Source organism: Myodes glareolus, chromosome 25 (genome assembly GCF_982192425.1).
Source record: "Myodes glareolus chromosome 25, mMyoGla1.1, whole genome shotgun sequence".
Classification (NCBI taxonomy): domain Eukaryota; kingdom Metazoa; phylum Chordata; class Mammalia; order Rodentia; family Cricetidae; genus Myodes; species Myodes glareolus.
Window position 1 is genome coordinate 874,933 of NC_142050.1, and position 19,703 is coordinate 894,635.

The following is a 19,703-nucleotide window of genomic DNA, read 5'->3' on the forward strand; positions in this document are numbered from 1 at the left end:
CTGGATACAATGTGCACAGTGACACAATATACACACTGGGGAAAATGTACTCACTGAACAGTTTATACACACTGGACAGAATTTATGCACCGGAGAGAATGTACACACTGGAGAGTCTGTACACAGTGAACACTTTGTACATACTGGACACAATGTACACACTGGACTCAATGTACACACTGGACAGTCTGTACACATAGACAGAATGTACACACTGGACAGTCTTAACATATGTACAGTTTGTACACAGACGGGACAGAATGTACACACTGTACCGTCTTAACACAGGTACAGTCTGTACAAAAACTGGACATAATGTACACGCTGGACAGTCTGTACTCACTGGACAGTCTGTACTCACTGGACACAATGTAAATACTGGACACAATATACACTCTGGACAGAATGTACATACTGGACACTCTGTAGATACTGGACAGAATGTACACATTGGACAGTCTAGACACACACTGGACACAATATACACACTAGACAGAATGCACAATCTGGACATTCTATGCACACACTGGACACTCTGTACTCACTGGACGCAATGTACACACAGGACACAATATACACACTGGAGAAATTGTGCACACTGGACATTCTCTACAAACACTAGAGAGAAAGTACACACTAAACAGAATGTACACAATGGACAGTCTGTACCAACACTGGACAGTCTGTACACGCTAGACCTCTGTACACCCTGGAAACAATGTACACATTGGACAGAATGTACACCCTAGACAGAATGTCCACATTGGAAAATCTGAAAACACTGGATAGTCCACACTGGACAGAATGTACACACTGGACAGAATGTAAACACTGGACATTCTGTACATACTGCACACTCTGTACACACTGGACAGTCTGTACACACTGGACAAAATGTAAACACTGAACTGTCTGCATACACTGGACAGAATGTACACATTGGACAGTCTGAACACACTGGACAGAATGTACACACTGTACAGAATGTACACAGTGGACAGTCTCTACACACTGGAGAGAATGTACACACTGGAGAGAATGTACACAGTGGACAGTCTCTACACACTGGACAGAATGTACACACTGGACAAACTGTACACACTGGACAGAATATACACACTGGGCAGAATGTACACACTAAAGACTCTTTACACACACTGTACACAATGTACACACTGGACAGAATGTACACCGTGTACCATCTGTACACACACTAGACACAATGTACACACTGGACAGAATGTACACACTGGACAGTCTGAACACACTGGACAGAATATACACCCTGGACAGTCTGTACACACAGGACAGTCTTAAACAATGGATACAATGTACACACTGTACACAATATACACACAGGACAGTATGTACACTCTGAAGAGTCTGTACACACACTGGACACAATGTACACACTGGATAGTGTACATAATGGACACAAAGTACACACTGGATAGAATGTACACTATGGAGAGTCTTTACACACACTGGACACTCTGTACACACTGGACACGCTGTACACACTGTACATTCTGTACACACTGTACATTCTGTACACACTGGACAGTCTGTACACACTGGACACAATATACACACTGGAGAGAATATACACAATGGACAGTCTGTACATACTACACACTCTGTATACACTGGACCTCTGTACACACTGGACAAAATGTACACAGGACACATTATACACACTGCACAGAAACTAGACACTGGACAGAATGTACACACTGGACATTCAGTACACACTGGACAGAATGTACACTCTGGACAGTCCGTACACACTGGACACAATGTACACACTGAACTGTCTGTACACACTTCAGAGAAAGTACACACTGGATATAATGTACTCACTGGAGAGTCTGTACACACTCTGGAAAAAATATACACACTGGACACTCTGTACACACTAGACATTCTGTACACACTGGAGAAAAAGGACACCCTGAAAAGTCTGTCCACACTGGACACTCTGTTCATTCTGGACAGTCTCTACACACAGAACACAATGTAATCACTGTACAGAACGTACACACTGGACACAATATACACACTGGACAGAATGTACACACTGGACAGTCTGAACACACTGGACAGAATGCACACACTGGACAGTCTCTATACACTGGACACAATGTACAACTGGAGAAAATATACACACCCTTCAGAATGTATACAATGGACAGTCTGTACACCCACTGGACGGATTTTACACACTGGACAGTCTGTACACACTGAAAACTCTGTACACACTGGACAGTATGTACAAACTGGACAGAATGTACTTCCTAGACAGTCTGTATACACACTTGTTAGAATGTCCACACTGGACAGAATATATACACTGGAGAGTCTTAACACAACGTACAGTTTGTACACAGACTGAACAGAATGTACACACTGGACAGTATGTACACACTGCAAAGTCTGTACTCTCTGGACACAATGTACACACTGGACACATTATACACACTGGACAGAAACTAGACACTGGACAGAATGTACACACTGGACAGAATATACTTTGTAGAGTCTGTACACACTGTACAGAATGTACACATTGGACAGTCGGTACACACTGGACAGTCTGTATCACTGGACAATCTTTACACACTGAACAGTCTGTACACACACTGGACAGATTGTACACACTGGACAGTCTGTACACAGTGTACAGTCCGTACTCAAATTGGACATAACGTACGCACTGCACAATATGTATACCCTGGCCACATCAGACAGTCTGTACACACTGGACAGAAAGTACACACTGGACAGACTGTACACTACTGGACAGTCTGTACACACTATACACTATGTACACACTGGTCATTCTCTACACACTGGACAGTTTCTTCACACTGGAGAGTCTATACACACTGGAGAGAATGTACATACTGGACAGTCTGTACACATTGTACAGAATGTACACACAGAAGAGTCTGTACTAACTTGAGAGTCTGTACACAGTGGAAGTCTGCACACACTGGACAGACTGTGCACACTGGACTGTCTATATACCGTGGACAATCAGTACACACTAGGCAGTCTCTACACACTGGACAGTCTGTACACACTGGACAAAAGGTACACCCTGGGCAGTCTGTACAAACTGGGCAGAATATACTCCCTGGTAGAATGTACACCCTAGACACAATGTACAACATGTAAAGTCTGTATACACTGGCGAAACTTTAAACACTGCACAGTCAGTACACACTGGATAGAAAGTAAATGTTTGAGAGTCTGTATATACTGGGCAGTCTGTAAACACAAGACAGTCTGTACACCCTGGACAATCTGTACACAATTGACAGTCTGTACACACTGGACAGTCTGTACACACTGAACAGTCTGTACTCACTTGACAATCTGTACTTACCGAACAGTCTGTACATACTAGACAAAATGTAGACACTGGAAAGTCTGTAAACACTGGAAAGTCTGTGCACACTGGCCAGAATGTACACCCTGGACATAATCTATACACTGGACAGTCTGTACACACTGGAGAAATTGTACACACTGGACAGTCTGTACACACTGGACAGAATGTACACAATGATGAGTCTGTACACACTGGACAGTCTTACACACACTGGACACTCTTTACTCACTGGACACAATATACACACTGGACAGAATATACACACTCGACAGAATGTACACAATAGATAGTCTGTACACACTGGACCAAATGTACACACTGGACATATAATACACACTGGACAGAATGCACACACTGGACAGTCTGTACACACTGGACACAATATACACACTGGATATAATGCACACAATGGACAGTATGTACACACACTGGACAGTCTCTACACACTGGGCACACTGTACACACTGGACGGTCTGTACACACCAGACAGTCTCTACACACTGTACAGAATGTACAAACTGGACACTCTGTCCACACACTGGACAATCTGTACACACTGGACAGTCTGTGCACACTGGACAGAATGTACACACTGCGGAGAATGTACACACTGGACAGTCTGTACAAACACTTAACACTCTTTACACACTGGGCACAATAAACACTGGACAGAATATAAACACTTGACAGAATGTACACACCAGACAGTCTGAACACACTGGACAGAATGTACACACTGGAGAGAATGAATACACTGGACACAATATACACATTGTACAGAATGGACATACTGGACAATCTGTACACATTGGACACAATATACACACTGGATATAATGCACATAGTGGACACTTTTTACACACACTGGACAGTCTGTACACAGTGGGCACTCTGTACACACTGGACAGTCTGTAAAAACCAGACAGTCTGTACACGCTGGACAGAATGTAGAAACTGGACACTCTGTCCACACACTGGACAATCTGTACACCCTGGACAGTATGTGCACACTCGAGAGAAAGTACACACTGGACAGAATGTACACACTGGACAGTCTGTACACACTGGACAGTCTTTAAAATCTGGACAGTCTGTACACACTGGATAGAATGTATAAACCTGAGAGTATGTATACAGAGGGCATTCTGTAAACACTAGACAATCTGTACACCCTGGACAATCTCTACAACTATACAGTCTGTACACACTGGACAGTCAGTACACACTGGGCAATCTGTACTTAAGGGACAGTCTGTACATAATGGACAGAATTTACACACTGGAATGTTTGTACACACTGGAAAGTCTGTGCACACTGGACAGAATGTACACACTGGACAAAATGTATACATTGGACAGTCGGTCCACACTGTAGAAAAGGTACAGACTTGACAGTCTGTACACACTGGACAGAATGTACACAGTGTACCATCTGTACACACATTGTAAAGAATGTACACATTGGACAGTCCGTACACCTTGGACAGTCTTTACACAACAGAGAGTATTTAGACACTGGACACAATATACACACTGGACAGTCTGTACACACTGGTAAGTCTGTACTCATTGGACAATATGGAAAGAGTGGACAGTCGGTACACACACTGGACAGTCTGTACACACTGGACAATCTGTACACCCTGGACAGTCTTTAAAACCTGGACATAATGTACAAACTGCACAGTCTGTATACACTGAATCGAATGTACACAATGGACAGTCTGTATACATACTGGACACATTATACACATGAGACAGAATGAACACACTGGACAGTCTCTACACACTGAACAGAATGTACACACTGGACAGAATATACACACTGGACACAATGTAAACACTGGGCAGTCTGTACACACTGAACAGAATGTACACACTTTACAGTCCGTACTCACTGGATGTTCTGTGCACACAAGACACAATGTACAAACTGGACAGTCTGTACACACACTGGACAATATTTACACACTGGACACAATATACACACTGGACAGAATGTACACATTGGACAGAATGTACACACTGGACAGTCTGAAAACACTGGACGATCTATACACACTGGAAAAATGTACACACTGGACAAAATGTACACACTGGACATTCTGTACACCCTAAAGAAAATGTACACACTGGACAGTCTGTACACACTTGAGAGTCTTTACACACTGCACAGTCTTACACACTGGACAGAATGTACACACTGGAGAGTCTGTTAACACTGGACAGAATGTTCACACTGGAGAGAATGTACACACTGGACACATCATACACACTGGACAGAATGTACACACTGGACAGTCTGTACACACACTGGACAGAATGTACACACTGGAGAGTCTGAACACACTGGACAGTCTATACACAATGGACAAAATGTACACACTGGACATTCTGTACACACTAAAGAAAATGTACACACTGGACAGTCTGTACACACTGGAGAGTCTGAACACACTGGACAGTCTGTAAACACTGGACAGAATGTACACACTGGACAGTCTGTTAACACTGGATCGAATGTTCACACTGGACAGAATGTACACAATGGACAGTCTGTACACACACTGGACAGAATGTACACACTGGACAGTCTGTACACACTGGCCACTCTGTACACACTGGACAGGCTGTACACACTGGACACAATGTACACACTAGACAGTCTGTTCACACTGGGCAGAATGCATACACTGTACAGTCTGTACACACACTGGACAAAATGTAAACACAGACAGTCTGTACACACTGGACAGAATGTACACACTGAACTCTATACTCACACTGGACATTATGCACACAGGATAGAATGTACACACTGGGTACTCTGTACACACTAGACAAAATGTACACACTAGACACAATATACACATTGGACACAATGTGCACACTGGACAGTCTGTACATATTGGACAGTCTCTAAATTCTGGACATTTTGTACACACTGGACACAATATACATATTGGACAGAATGTATATACGGGACAGTCTGTACAAACTGGACAGTCTGTACACACTGGACACAATATACACACTAGACAGAATGCAGACACTGGACAGTCTGTATACAGTGGACAGTCTGTACTCCCTGGACAGAATATATACATTGGAAAGTCTGTACAAAAACTGGACACTGTTATCTCATTGGACACAATATACACACTGCAAAGAATGGACACAATCAACAGAATGTACACACTGGACAGTCTGTATACCCTGGACAGTCTGAACACACCAGACAGTCTGTACCCACTGTACAGAATGTACACACTAGACAGAATGTACACACTGGACACAATATACACACTGCACATAATGCACACACTGGAAAGTCTGTACACACTGTACACAATGTACACACTGGAGAGAATTCACACATTGGACAGTCTGTAGACACACGGGACAGTCTCTACACATTGGACACTCTGTACACACTGGAGTTTGTACACACCAGACAGTCTGTACACACATGAGAGAATTTACACACTGGACAGTCAGTACTCACACTCTACAGTCTGTACACACTGGACAGTCTTTTCACACTGGACAGAATGCACACACTGGACAGTCTTTACACACTGGACACACTGTACACACTGGACAGAATGTACACACTGGAAAGTCTGTACACACTGGACAGTCTCTACAAACTGAACAGTCTCTAAAAACTGGACAGTCTGTACACACACTGGAAAGAATGTGCACAATGAATAGTCTGTAAACAGTGTACATTCTTTACTCACACTGGGCAGAATGTACACACTGGATAGTCTGGACACCCTGGAAAGTCTGTACACAGCAGAGAGTCTGTACACACTGGACAGAATGTACAGACTGGACAGTCTGTACCCACTGGACAGTCTGTACTCACTGGACAGAATGTACACACTGCACAGTCTGTACACACTGGACAGTCTGCAGATACTGTACAAAATGTACACATTGGACATTCTTTACACACACTGGACACAATGAACACACTGGACAGAATGATAACACTGGACAGAATGTATACATTGGACAGTCTGTACACACTTGAGAGAATGTACACACTGGACAGACTGTACACATTGGACAGAATGTACACATTGGAAAGTCTGCCTGTACACAAATGTACACACTGGACATTTGTTCACACTTGACAGTCAGTACACATTGGAACTTCTGTACACAGTGGACAGTCTGTACACACTGGACAGAATGTACACACTGGACAGTCTCTACAATTTAGACAGTCTGTACACACTGGAAAGTCTGTACACACTGGACAGTCTAAACACACTGAACAGAATGATCACACTGGACAGAATGTATACATTGGACAGTCTGTTCACACTGGACAGAATGTTCACACCGGATAGAATGTACACACTGGACAAACAGACACACTGGACAGAATGTACGAACTAAACAGTCTATTCACACTGGACACATGTACACACTGAACACAATATACACACTGGACAGAATGTAGACAGTGGACAGTCTGCAACATACTGGACAGAATGTACACACTGGACAGTCTGTACACACTGAACAGAATGTACACACTTTACAGTCTGTACTCACTGGATGTTCTGCACACACTAGACACGATATACACACTGGACAGAATGTACACACTGGACAGTCTGTACACACACTGGACACTATTTGCACACTGGACACAATATACACACTGGACAGAATGTACACACTGGACAGTCTGAACACACTGGACAGTCTATACACAGTGGACAAAATGAACACACTGGACAAAATGTACACACTGGACATTCTGTACACACTAAAGAAATTGTACACACTGGACAGTCTGTACACACTGGAGAGTCGTTACACACTGGAGAGTCTGTACACACTGGACAAAATGTACACACTGGACTGTCTGTTCACACTGGACAGAATGTTCACACTGGAGAGAATATACACACTGGACACAACATACATACTGGACAGAATGTACACTGGACAGTCTGTAAAAACTGCACCTAATATACACAATGGACACAATATACACACCGGACAGAATGTACACACTAGACAGTTTGTACACACACTGGACAGGATGTCACAATGAACAATCTGTACACACTGAACACTCTGTACACACTGGACAGTCTGTACACACTGGACCCAATGTACACACTGGACAGTCTGTACACACTGGGCCGAATGCACACACTGGACAGTCTGTAAACACACTGGACAGAATGTACACACAGACAGTCTGTACACACTGGACAGAATGTACACACTGGACAGTCTGTACTCACACTGGACACATTATACACACAGGATAGAATGTACACACTGGGTATTCTGTACACACTAGACTAAATGTACACACTGGACACAATATACACACTGGACACAATATACACACTGGACACTCTGTACACACACTGGACAGTCTGTACACACTGGACAGTCTATGCACACTAGGCAGAATGTACACAAAGGACATAATGTATACACTGGAGAATCTGTACACACTAGACACATGTATACATTGAACGGTCTGTATACACTGGACAGAATGTACACACGGACTGTCTTTACACACTGGACAGTCTGTACATACTGGACAGTCTCTACACACTGGACAGAATGTACACAATACACTCTGAACACACTGGACAGAATATACACACTGGACAGAATGTACACACAGGACATTCTGTACACACTAGACAGTCTGTACACATTGGAGAGTTTGTACACACTGGACAACAGGTGTACACTGGACACAATGTACACATTGGTAATCTGTACACCCAGGACAGTCTGTTCACACTTGACAGAATGTACACACTGGACAGTTTGTAAACACTGTACAAATATACACTCTGGACAGTCTGTACACACCCTGGACACTCTCTACTCATTGGACACAATATAAACACTGGACAGAATGTACACACTAGATATTCTGTACACACACTGGACAGTATGTACACACTGGGCACTCTGTACACACTGGACAGACTGTAAAAAACAGACAGTCTGTACACACTGGACAGAATGTACAAACTGGACACTCTGTCCACACACTGGACAATCTGTACACCCTGGAAGTATGTGCATACTGGGCAGAAAGTACACACTGAACAGAATTACACACTGGATAGTCTGTACACACTGGACACAATATACACACTAGACAGAATGCAAACATTGGACAGTCTGTATATACTGGACAGTCTGTACTCCCTGGACAGAATGTACACATTGGAAAGTCTGTACAAACATTGGACACTGTTATCTCACTGGACAGAATATACACACTGCAAAGAATGGACACAATCGACAGAATGTACACACTGGACAGTTTGTACACCCTGGACAGTCTGAACACACCAGACAGTCTGTACACACTGTACAGACTGTACCCACTAGACAGAATGTACACACTGGACACAATATACACACTGCACATAATGCACACACTGGACAGTCTGTACACACTGGACATAATGTACACACTGAACAGTTTGTACACACCAGACAGTCTGTACACACTGGACAGTCTGTGGACACTGGACAGAATGTACACAATGGAAAGTCAGTACAAACTGGACAGAATGTACACACAGGACATTCTGTAAACCCTGGGCAGAATATACAAACTGGACAGTCTGTACACACACTGGACAGAATGTACACACTGGACAGTATGTACACACATTGGACACATTATACACTCAGGATAGAATGTACACACTGGACAGTCTGTACACACTGGATAAAATTTACACACTGGACACAATATACACACTGGACACAATGTACACACTGCGCAGTCTGTACATATTGGACAGTCTGTACTTTCTGGAAATTTTGTACACACTGGACACAATATACATATTGGACAGAATGTACACACGGGACAGTCTGTACAAACTGGACATCTGTTAACACTGGACACAATATACACACTGGACAGAATGCAAACAGTGGACAGTCTGTATACACTGGACACTCTGTTCTCACTGCACAGAATATAAACACAAGACATTCTGTACAAACACTGGACACTCTTTACTCACTGGACACATATACACACTGGACAGAATGGACTCACTTGACAGAATGTACACATTGGACAGTCTGTACACCCTGCACACTCTGAATAAACCACACAGTTTGTACACACTGGACATAATGTACACCCTGTACAGTCTGTACACAGCCGAAAATCTGTATTCTCTGGAGAGTCTATACACACTGGACAGTCTGTACACACTGGAGAGAATGTACACAATGCACAGTCTTACACACTGGACAGTTTGTACACACTGGACAGTCTGTACTCATTGAACAGTCTGTACACATTGCACAGTCTGTACACACTGAACAGAATGTACAAACTGGACAGTCTGTACTCACTGGATATTCTGTACCCACTAGACAGTCTGTAAACCTTGGACAGAATGTACACACTAAACTGCCTGTACACAAATGTACACACGGGACATTTGTTCACACTTGACTGTCAGTAGACACTGGAGCTTCTGTACACAGTGGACAGTCTGTACAAACTGGACAGTCTGTACACACTGGACAGTTTGTACACTGGACGGTCTCTACAATTTGGACAGTCTGTACACACTGGACAGTCTGTACACACTGAAAAGCCTGTACACACTGGACAGTCTGAACACACTGGAGAGTCTTTACGCACTGGACATTCTGCACGCACTGGACAGAATGTACACACTGGTCAGTCTGTACACACTGTGTAGTCCGTACACACTGGTCAAACTGTACACACTGGAAAGATTGTTCACACTGGACATGCTGTACACACTGGACAGTCTGTACACACTGTGCAGAATGTACACACTGGAGAGTCTGTAAACACTGGACAGAATGTACACACAGGACAGTCTGTAAACACACTGGACACTCTTTACTCACTGGACACAATATACACACTGGACAGAATGTACACACTGGACAGAATGTACACAATGGACAGTCTACAAACTGAACAATCTCTACACACTGGACTGTCTGTACACACACTGGACAGAATGTACACACTGGACAGTCTGTACACACACTCGACAGAATGTACACACTGGACAGTCTGTACTCAAATGATCACATTGAACAATTTGTAAAAACACAGGCATTCTGTACACACTTGAGAGTCTGTATACACTAACAGAATGCCCACACTAAACAGTCTCTACACACTAGACAGTTTGTATACACCACACAGTCTGTGCACACTGGAATGTCTGTACACACTGGACAGAATGTACACATTGGACAGAATGTATACAGTGGACTGTCTTTAAACAATGGACAGATTGTACACACTGGACAGTCTGTACTCACACTGGACACTCTTTACTCACTGAACACAATATACACACTGGACAGAATGTACACACTGGACAGAATGTACACACTGGACAGTGTACACACTGGACAGAATGTACACACTGGAGAGTCTCTACACACTGAACAATCTCTACACACTGGACAGTCTGTACACACAGGATAGAGTGTACACACTGGACAGTATGTACATAGTGTATAGTCTGTAAACACACTGTACAGAATGTACACAGTGGACACAATGTACACCCTGTACAGTCTGTTCACACTGGACAGTATGTTCGCACTGGACATTCTGTACACACTGCAGAGAATGTACAACTTGACAATCTGTACATCCTGGACAGTCTGTACATACCAGACAGTCTGTACTCACTGGAAAGATTGTACACACTGGACACAATGTACACACTGGACAGTCCGTACATACTGGACCATCTGTACACACACTGGACACTCTGTACTCACTGGACACAATATACGCACTGCACACAATATACAAAATTGACACAATATACACACTGGAGAGAATGTACACACTCGACAGTCTGTATACCCTGGACAATCTGTACACAGCCAAAAATCTGTACTCTCTGAAGAGTCTGTACACACTGGACAGTCTGTACACACTGGACAGAATGTACACACTGGACAGAATGTACACACTGGACAGTCTGTATACCCTGTACAGTCTGTACACAGCCGAATATCTGTAATTTCTAAAGAGTCTGTACACACTGGACAGTCTGTACACACTGGAGAGAATGTACACAATGCACAGTCTTACACACTGGACAGTTTGTACACACTGGACAGTCTGTACACATTGCACAGTCTGTACACACTGAACAGAATGTACAAACTGGACAGTCTGTACTCACTGGATATTCTGTACCCACTAGACAGTCTGTAAACCCTGGACAGAATGTACAAACTGAACTGCCTGTACACAAATGTACACACTGGACATTTGTTCACACTTGACAGTCAGTACACACTGGAGCTTCTGTACACAGTGGACAGTTTGTACAAACTGGACAGTCTGCACACACTAGACAGTCTGCACACACTGGACGGTCTCTACAATTTGGACAGTCTGTACACACTGGACAGTCTGTACAGACTGAAAAGCCTGTACACACTGGACAGTCTGAACACACTGGAGAGTCTTTACGCACTGGACATTCTGTACACACTGGACAGAATGTACACACTGGTCAGTCTGTACACACTGTACAGTCTGTACACACTAAACTGAATGTACAAACAGGACTGTCGGTACAGATTGGACAGTCTGTACACAATGGAAAGCCTGTACACGCTGGCCAGTCTCTACACACTGGAGAGTCTTTACGCACTGGACATTCTGTACACACTGGACAGGATGTACACACTGGTTAGTGTGTACACACTGGATAGTCTGTACACACTGGACTGAATGTACACACTGGACTGTCTTTACACATTGGACAGTCTGTACACAGTGGAATGTCTGTACACACTGGTCTAACTGTACACACTGGAAAAATTGTTCACACTGGACATGCTGTACACACTGGACAGTCTGTACACACTGTGCAGAATGTACACACTGGAGAGTCTGTAAACACTGGACAGAATGTACACACAGGACAGTCTGTAAACACACTGGACACTCTTTACTCACTGGACACAATATACACACTGGACAGAATGTACACACTGGACAGAATGTACACAATGGACAGTCTCTACAAACTGAACAATCTCTACACACTGGACTGTCTGTACACACACTGGACAGAATATACACACTGGGCAGTCTGCACACACTGTACAGTCTGTACACTCTGGAAAGGATGTACACTGGAGAGTCTGTACACCCTGCACAGTCTGTAAACACAAGACAGTCTGTACACACTGGACACAATATACACACTGGACAGTCTGTATACCCACTGGACAGTCTGTACACACTGGACCGAATGTACACACTGCACAGTCTGTACACACTTGACAGAATAAACACACTGGACAGTCTGTATACACACTGGGCCGAATGTACACACTGGAAAGTCTCTACACACTGGACAGAATGTACACACTGAACAGTCTGTACACCCTGGAGAGACTGTACACATTGTACACAATGTACACACTGCACAGTCTGTACACATTGGATAGTCTTACACACTCTACAATCTGTAAACACTGAAGAGTCTCTACACACTGGACAGTCTGCACACACACAGGACAGAATGTACACACTGGACAGTCTGTACACACACTCGACAGAATTTACACACTGGACAGTCTGTACTCAAATGATCACATTGAACAATTTGTAAAAACACAGGCATTCTGTACACACTGGAGAGTCTGTATACACTAACAGAATGTCCACACTAGACAGTCTCTACACACTGGACAGTCTGTACACACCACAGAGTCTGTGCACACTGGACAGTCTCTACACACTGGACAGAATGTACACACTGGACAGAATGTACACACTGTAGAGTCTCTACACACTGAACAGTCTCTACACACTGAACAGTCTGTACACACAGGATAGAGTGTACACACTGGACAGTCTGTACACAGTGTATAGTCTGTAAACACACGGGACAGAATGTACACAGTGGACACAATGTACACCCTGTACAATCTGTACACACTGGACAGAATGTTCACACTGCACAGTCGGTACACACTGCAGAGAATGTACAAACTTGACAATCTGTACATCCTGGACAGTCTGTACATACCAGACAGTCTGTACTCACTGGAAAGATTGTACACACTGGACACAATGTACACACTGGACAGTCCGTACATACTGGACCATCTGTACACACACTGGACACTCTGTACTCACTGGACACAATATACGCACTGGACACAATATACAAAATTGACAGAATGTACACACTGGACAGAATGTACACATTGGACAGTCTGTACACACACGGGACGCTCTCTACTCATTTGACACAATATACACACTGGACAGAATGTACACACTGGACAGTCTGTACACACTGGAGAGAATGTACACACTGGACAGTCTGTATACCCTGGACAGTCTATACACAGCCGAAAATCTGTACTCTCTGGATAGTCTGTACACACTGGACAGTCTGTACACACTGGACAGAATGTACACAATGCACAGTCTTACACACTGGACAGTTTGTACACACTGGACAGTCTGTACACACTGGACAGTCTGTACACATTGGACAGAGGTACACACTGGACAGTCTGGACACCCTGGAAAGTCTGTTCACAGCAGAGATTCTGTACACACTGGACAGAATGTACACAATGGACAGTCTGGACACCATGGAAAGTCTGTACATAGCAAAGAGTCTGTACATACTGGACACAATGTACATACTGGACAGAATGCACACACTAAACAGTCTGTACACACTGAACTGTCTGTACTCACTGGACAGAATGTACACACTGAATAGTCTGTACACACTTGACAGTCTGTAGATACTGTACAAAATATACACATTGGACAGTCTTTACACACACTGGACACAATGTACACACTGGACAGAATGTACACACTGGACAGAATGAACACACTGGACAGAATGTATACATTGGACAGTCTGTACACACTGTAGAGAATGTACACCCTGGACAGTCTGTACACACTGGACAGAATGTACATACTGGACAGAATGTACACAGTGGACTGTCTTTAAACACTGGACAGAATGTACACACTGGACAGTCTGTACTCCCACTGGACACTCTTTACTCACTGAACACAATATACACACTGGACAGAATGTACACACTCGACAGAATGTACTGTCTTACACATTGGACATTTTGTACACACTGGTCTGTCTGTACACACTGTACAGTCCTTACACACTGGATAGAATGTACACCCTGCACAGTCTGTATACACTGGACAGAATGTACACACTGGACATAATATATACACTGTACAGTCTGTACACACTGGACAGAATGTACACCCTGGACATTCCGTATACATTTGACAGAATGTATAAACTGGACAGTCTCTGCACACTGGATAAAATGTACACACTGGGCAGTCTGTACACACTGGAAAGAATGTACACACTGGACAAATGGTACACATTGGACAGTCTGTACACACTTGACAAAATTTACTCCCTGAACAGAATGGAGACACTGGACAGTCTGTACACACTGGACAGAATGTTCACAATGGACAGTCTGTATACACTGAACAGTCTGTACACATTGCACAGTCTGTACACACTGAACAGAATGTACAAACTGGACAGTCTGTACTCACTGGATATTCTGTACCCACTAGACAGTCTGTAAACCCTGGACAAAATGTACACACTGAACTGCCTGTACACAAATGTACACACTGGACATTTGTTCACACTTGACAGTCAGTACACACTGAAGCTTCTGTACACAGTGTACAGTCTGTACAAACTGGACAGTCTGTACACACTGGACAGAATGTACACACTGGACGGTCTCTACAATTTGGACAGTCTGTACACATTGGACAATCTGTACACACTGTACAGTCTGTACACACTGGACAGTCTGAACACACTGGAGAGTCTTTACGCACTGGACATTCTGTACACACTGGACAGAATGTACACACTGATCAGTCTGTACACACTGGACAGTCTTTACACACTAAACTGAATGTACACACAGGACTGTCTGTACACATTGGACAATCTGTACACACTGGAAAGCCTGTACACACTTGACAGTCCCTACACACTGCAGAGTCTTTACACACTGGACATTCTGCACACACTGGACAGGATGTACACACTGGTCAGTCTGTACACACTGGACAGTCTGTACGCACTGGACTGTCTTTACACATTGGACAGTCTGTACACACTGGAAAGTCTGTACACACTGGACAATCTGTACACACTGGAAAGATTGTTCACACTGGACACGTTGTACACACTGAACAGTCTGTATACACTGTACAAAATGTACACACTGGACAGTCTGTAAACACTGGACAGAATGTACACACAGGACAGTCTGTAAACACACTGGACACTCTTTACTCACTGGACACAATATATACACTGGACAGAATGTACACACTGGACAGTCTCTACACACTGGACAGTCTCTACAAACTGGACAGTCTCTACACACTGGTCTGTCTGTACACACACTGGACAGATTATACACACTGGACAGTTCACACAATATACAGTCTGTACACTCAAGAAAGAATGTGCAGTATAGAGTTTATACACCCTGCACAGTCTGTACACACCAGACAGTCTGTACACACTGGACACAATATACACACTGGACAGTCTGTACACACTGTACAGTCTGTACTCATTGGGCAAAATGTACACACTGGACAGTCTGTAAACACACTGGACAGTCTGTACACACTGGACAGAATAAACACACTGGACAGTCTGTACATAAACTGGACAGAATGTACACACTGGAAAGTCTGTACACACTGGACAGAATATACACACTGAACAGTCTGTACACACTGGAGAGTCTGTACACCTTGGACACAATGTACACACTGTGCAGTCTGTACACATTGGAGAGTCTGTACACACTGTACAGTATGTACACACTGAAGAGTCTCTACACACTGGACAGTCTGTACACACACTGGACAGAATGTACACACTGGACAGTCTGTACACACACTCGACAGAATGTACACACTGGACAGTCTGTACTCAAATGATCACATTGGACAATTTGTAAAAACACAGGCATTCTGTACACACTGGGGAGTCTGTATACACTAACAGAATGTACACACTAGACAGTCTCTACACACTGGACAGTCTGTACACACCACACAGTCTGTGCACACTGGACAGAATGTACACACTGGACAGAATGTACACAGTGGACTGTCTTTAAACACTGAACAGAATGTACACACTGGACAGTCTGTACTCACACTGGACACCCTTTACTCACTGAACACAATATACACACTGGACAGAATGTACACACTCGACAGAATGTACTCACTGGACAGAATGTACACACTGAACAGTCTCTCCACACTGGACAGTCTCTCCACACTGGACAGTCTGTACACACACTGCATAGAGTGTACACACTAGACAGTCTGTACACAGTGTTTAGTCTGTAAACACGCTGGACAGAATTTACACAGTGGACACAATGTACACCCTTTACAGTCTGTACACACTGGACAGAATGTTCACACTGGACAGTCGGTACACACTGCAGAGAATGTACAAACTTGACAGTCTGTATACCCTGGACAGTCTGTACACACCAGACAGTGTGTATTCACTGGACAGAATGTACACACTGGACACAATGTACACACTGGACAGTCCGTACATACTGGACCATCTGTACACACACTGGACACTCTGTACTCACTGGACACAATATATGCACTGGACACAATATACACAATTGACAGAATGTACACACTGGACTAAATGTACACATTGGACAGTCTGTACACAATTTACAGAATTTACACACTGAACGGAATGTACACACTGGACAGTCTATACACACTGGACAGTCTGTACACACTTGACTGAATGTACACACTGGGCAGTTCAAATGGCCAAAAGACACTTAAGGTCAGGGTCACCTTTCTTAGCTATCAGGGACATGCAAATCCAAACAAGTTTGAGATACCTACCATCTTACCCCTGTCTGGATGGCTAAAACCAAAAACACCAATGAGTGCCTATACTGGAGAGCATATGTAGTAAAGGGAATACTCATCCACTGCTGATAGGAAATCAAACTTGTGCAGCCACTGTGAAAATCCGTGTGGTGGTTTCTCAGGAAACTGGGATCAATCTACCTCAGGACCCAGCAATTTCACTCTTGGGAATATACCCAAGAGATGTCCAATCATACTACAAAAGCATTTGTTCAACTATGTTCATAGCAGCACTATTTGTAATAGCCAGAACCTGGAAACAACCTAGGTGCCCCTCAATAGAAGAATGGTTAAAGAAGGTGTGTAACATACACTCATTAGAGTTTTACTCATCGGTAAAAAAACAATGACATCTTGAATTTTGCATGCAAATGGATGGAAACAGAAAACGCTTTACTGAGTGAGGTAAACCAGACCCAAAAAGATGAATATGGTATGTACTCACTCATAAGTACACAATTAAAGGACATAATTAAAGGACATTGAGCCTATAATTTGTGATTCTAGAGAAGCTAAATAAGAAGGTGAACCCAAAGAATATCATATCATATAGTTATCCTCCTGAATATTGGAAGTAGACAAGATTGCCAGAAAAAAGTTGGGTGCACAGGGGTGGAGTGGGTGTAAGGGGAGATGTGTAGGGAGAAGGGGAGGATTGGGGATAGCTTGGAGAAATGGGATGGTTGGGATGGAGGAAGGGTGGATATGGGAGCAGGGAAGTAAATATCTTAATTAAGGGAGACATTTTAGGGTTTGCAAGAGACTGGACTATAGAGGGGTTCCCAGGTCCAAGGAGAGGTTTACAGATTGTTCCTTGGGTAGCAGAGGAAAAGGTGCCTGAACTGGCCTTGTCCCATAGCCACACTGGTGAATATCTTGCATATCACCATAGAACCTTCATCTGGCAATGGATGGAGATTGAGACAGAGACCCACATTGGAGCACTGGACTGAGCTCCCAAGGTCCAAATGAGGAGCAAAAGGAGGGAGAACATGAGCAAGGAAGTCAGGACCACGAGGGGTGCATCCACCCACTGAGCTGGTGGGACTGATCTAATGGGAGCTCACCAAGGCCAGCTGGACTGGAAGTGATGGAGCACGTGATCAAACCAGACTCTCTGAATGTGGCTGTCAATGAAGGTTGACTGAGAAGCCAAGGACAATGGCACTGGGTTTTGATTCTACTGCATGGACGGGCTTTGTGGGAGCCTGGTCTGTTTGGATGCTCACCTTCATAGACCTGGATAGATTGGGGAGGACCTTGGAC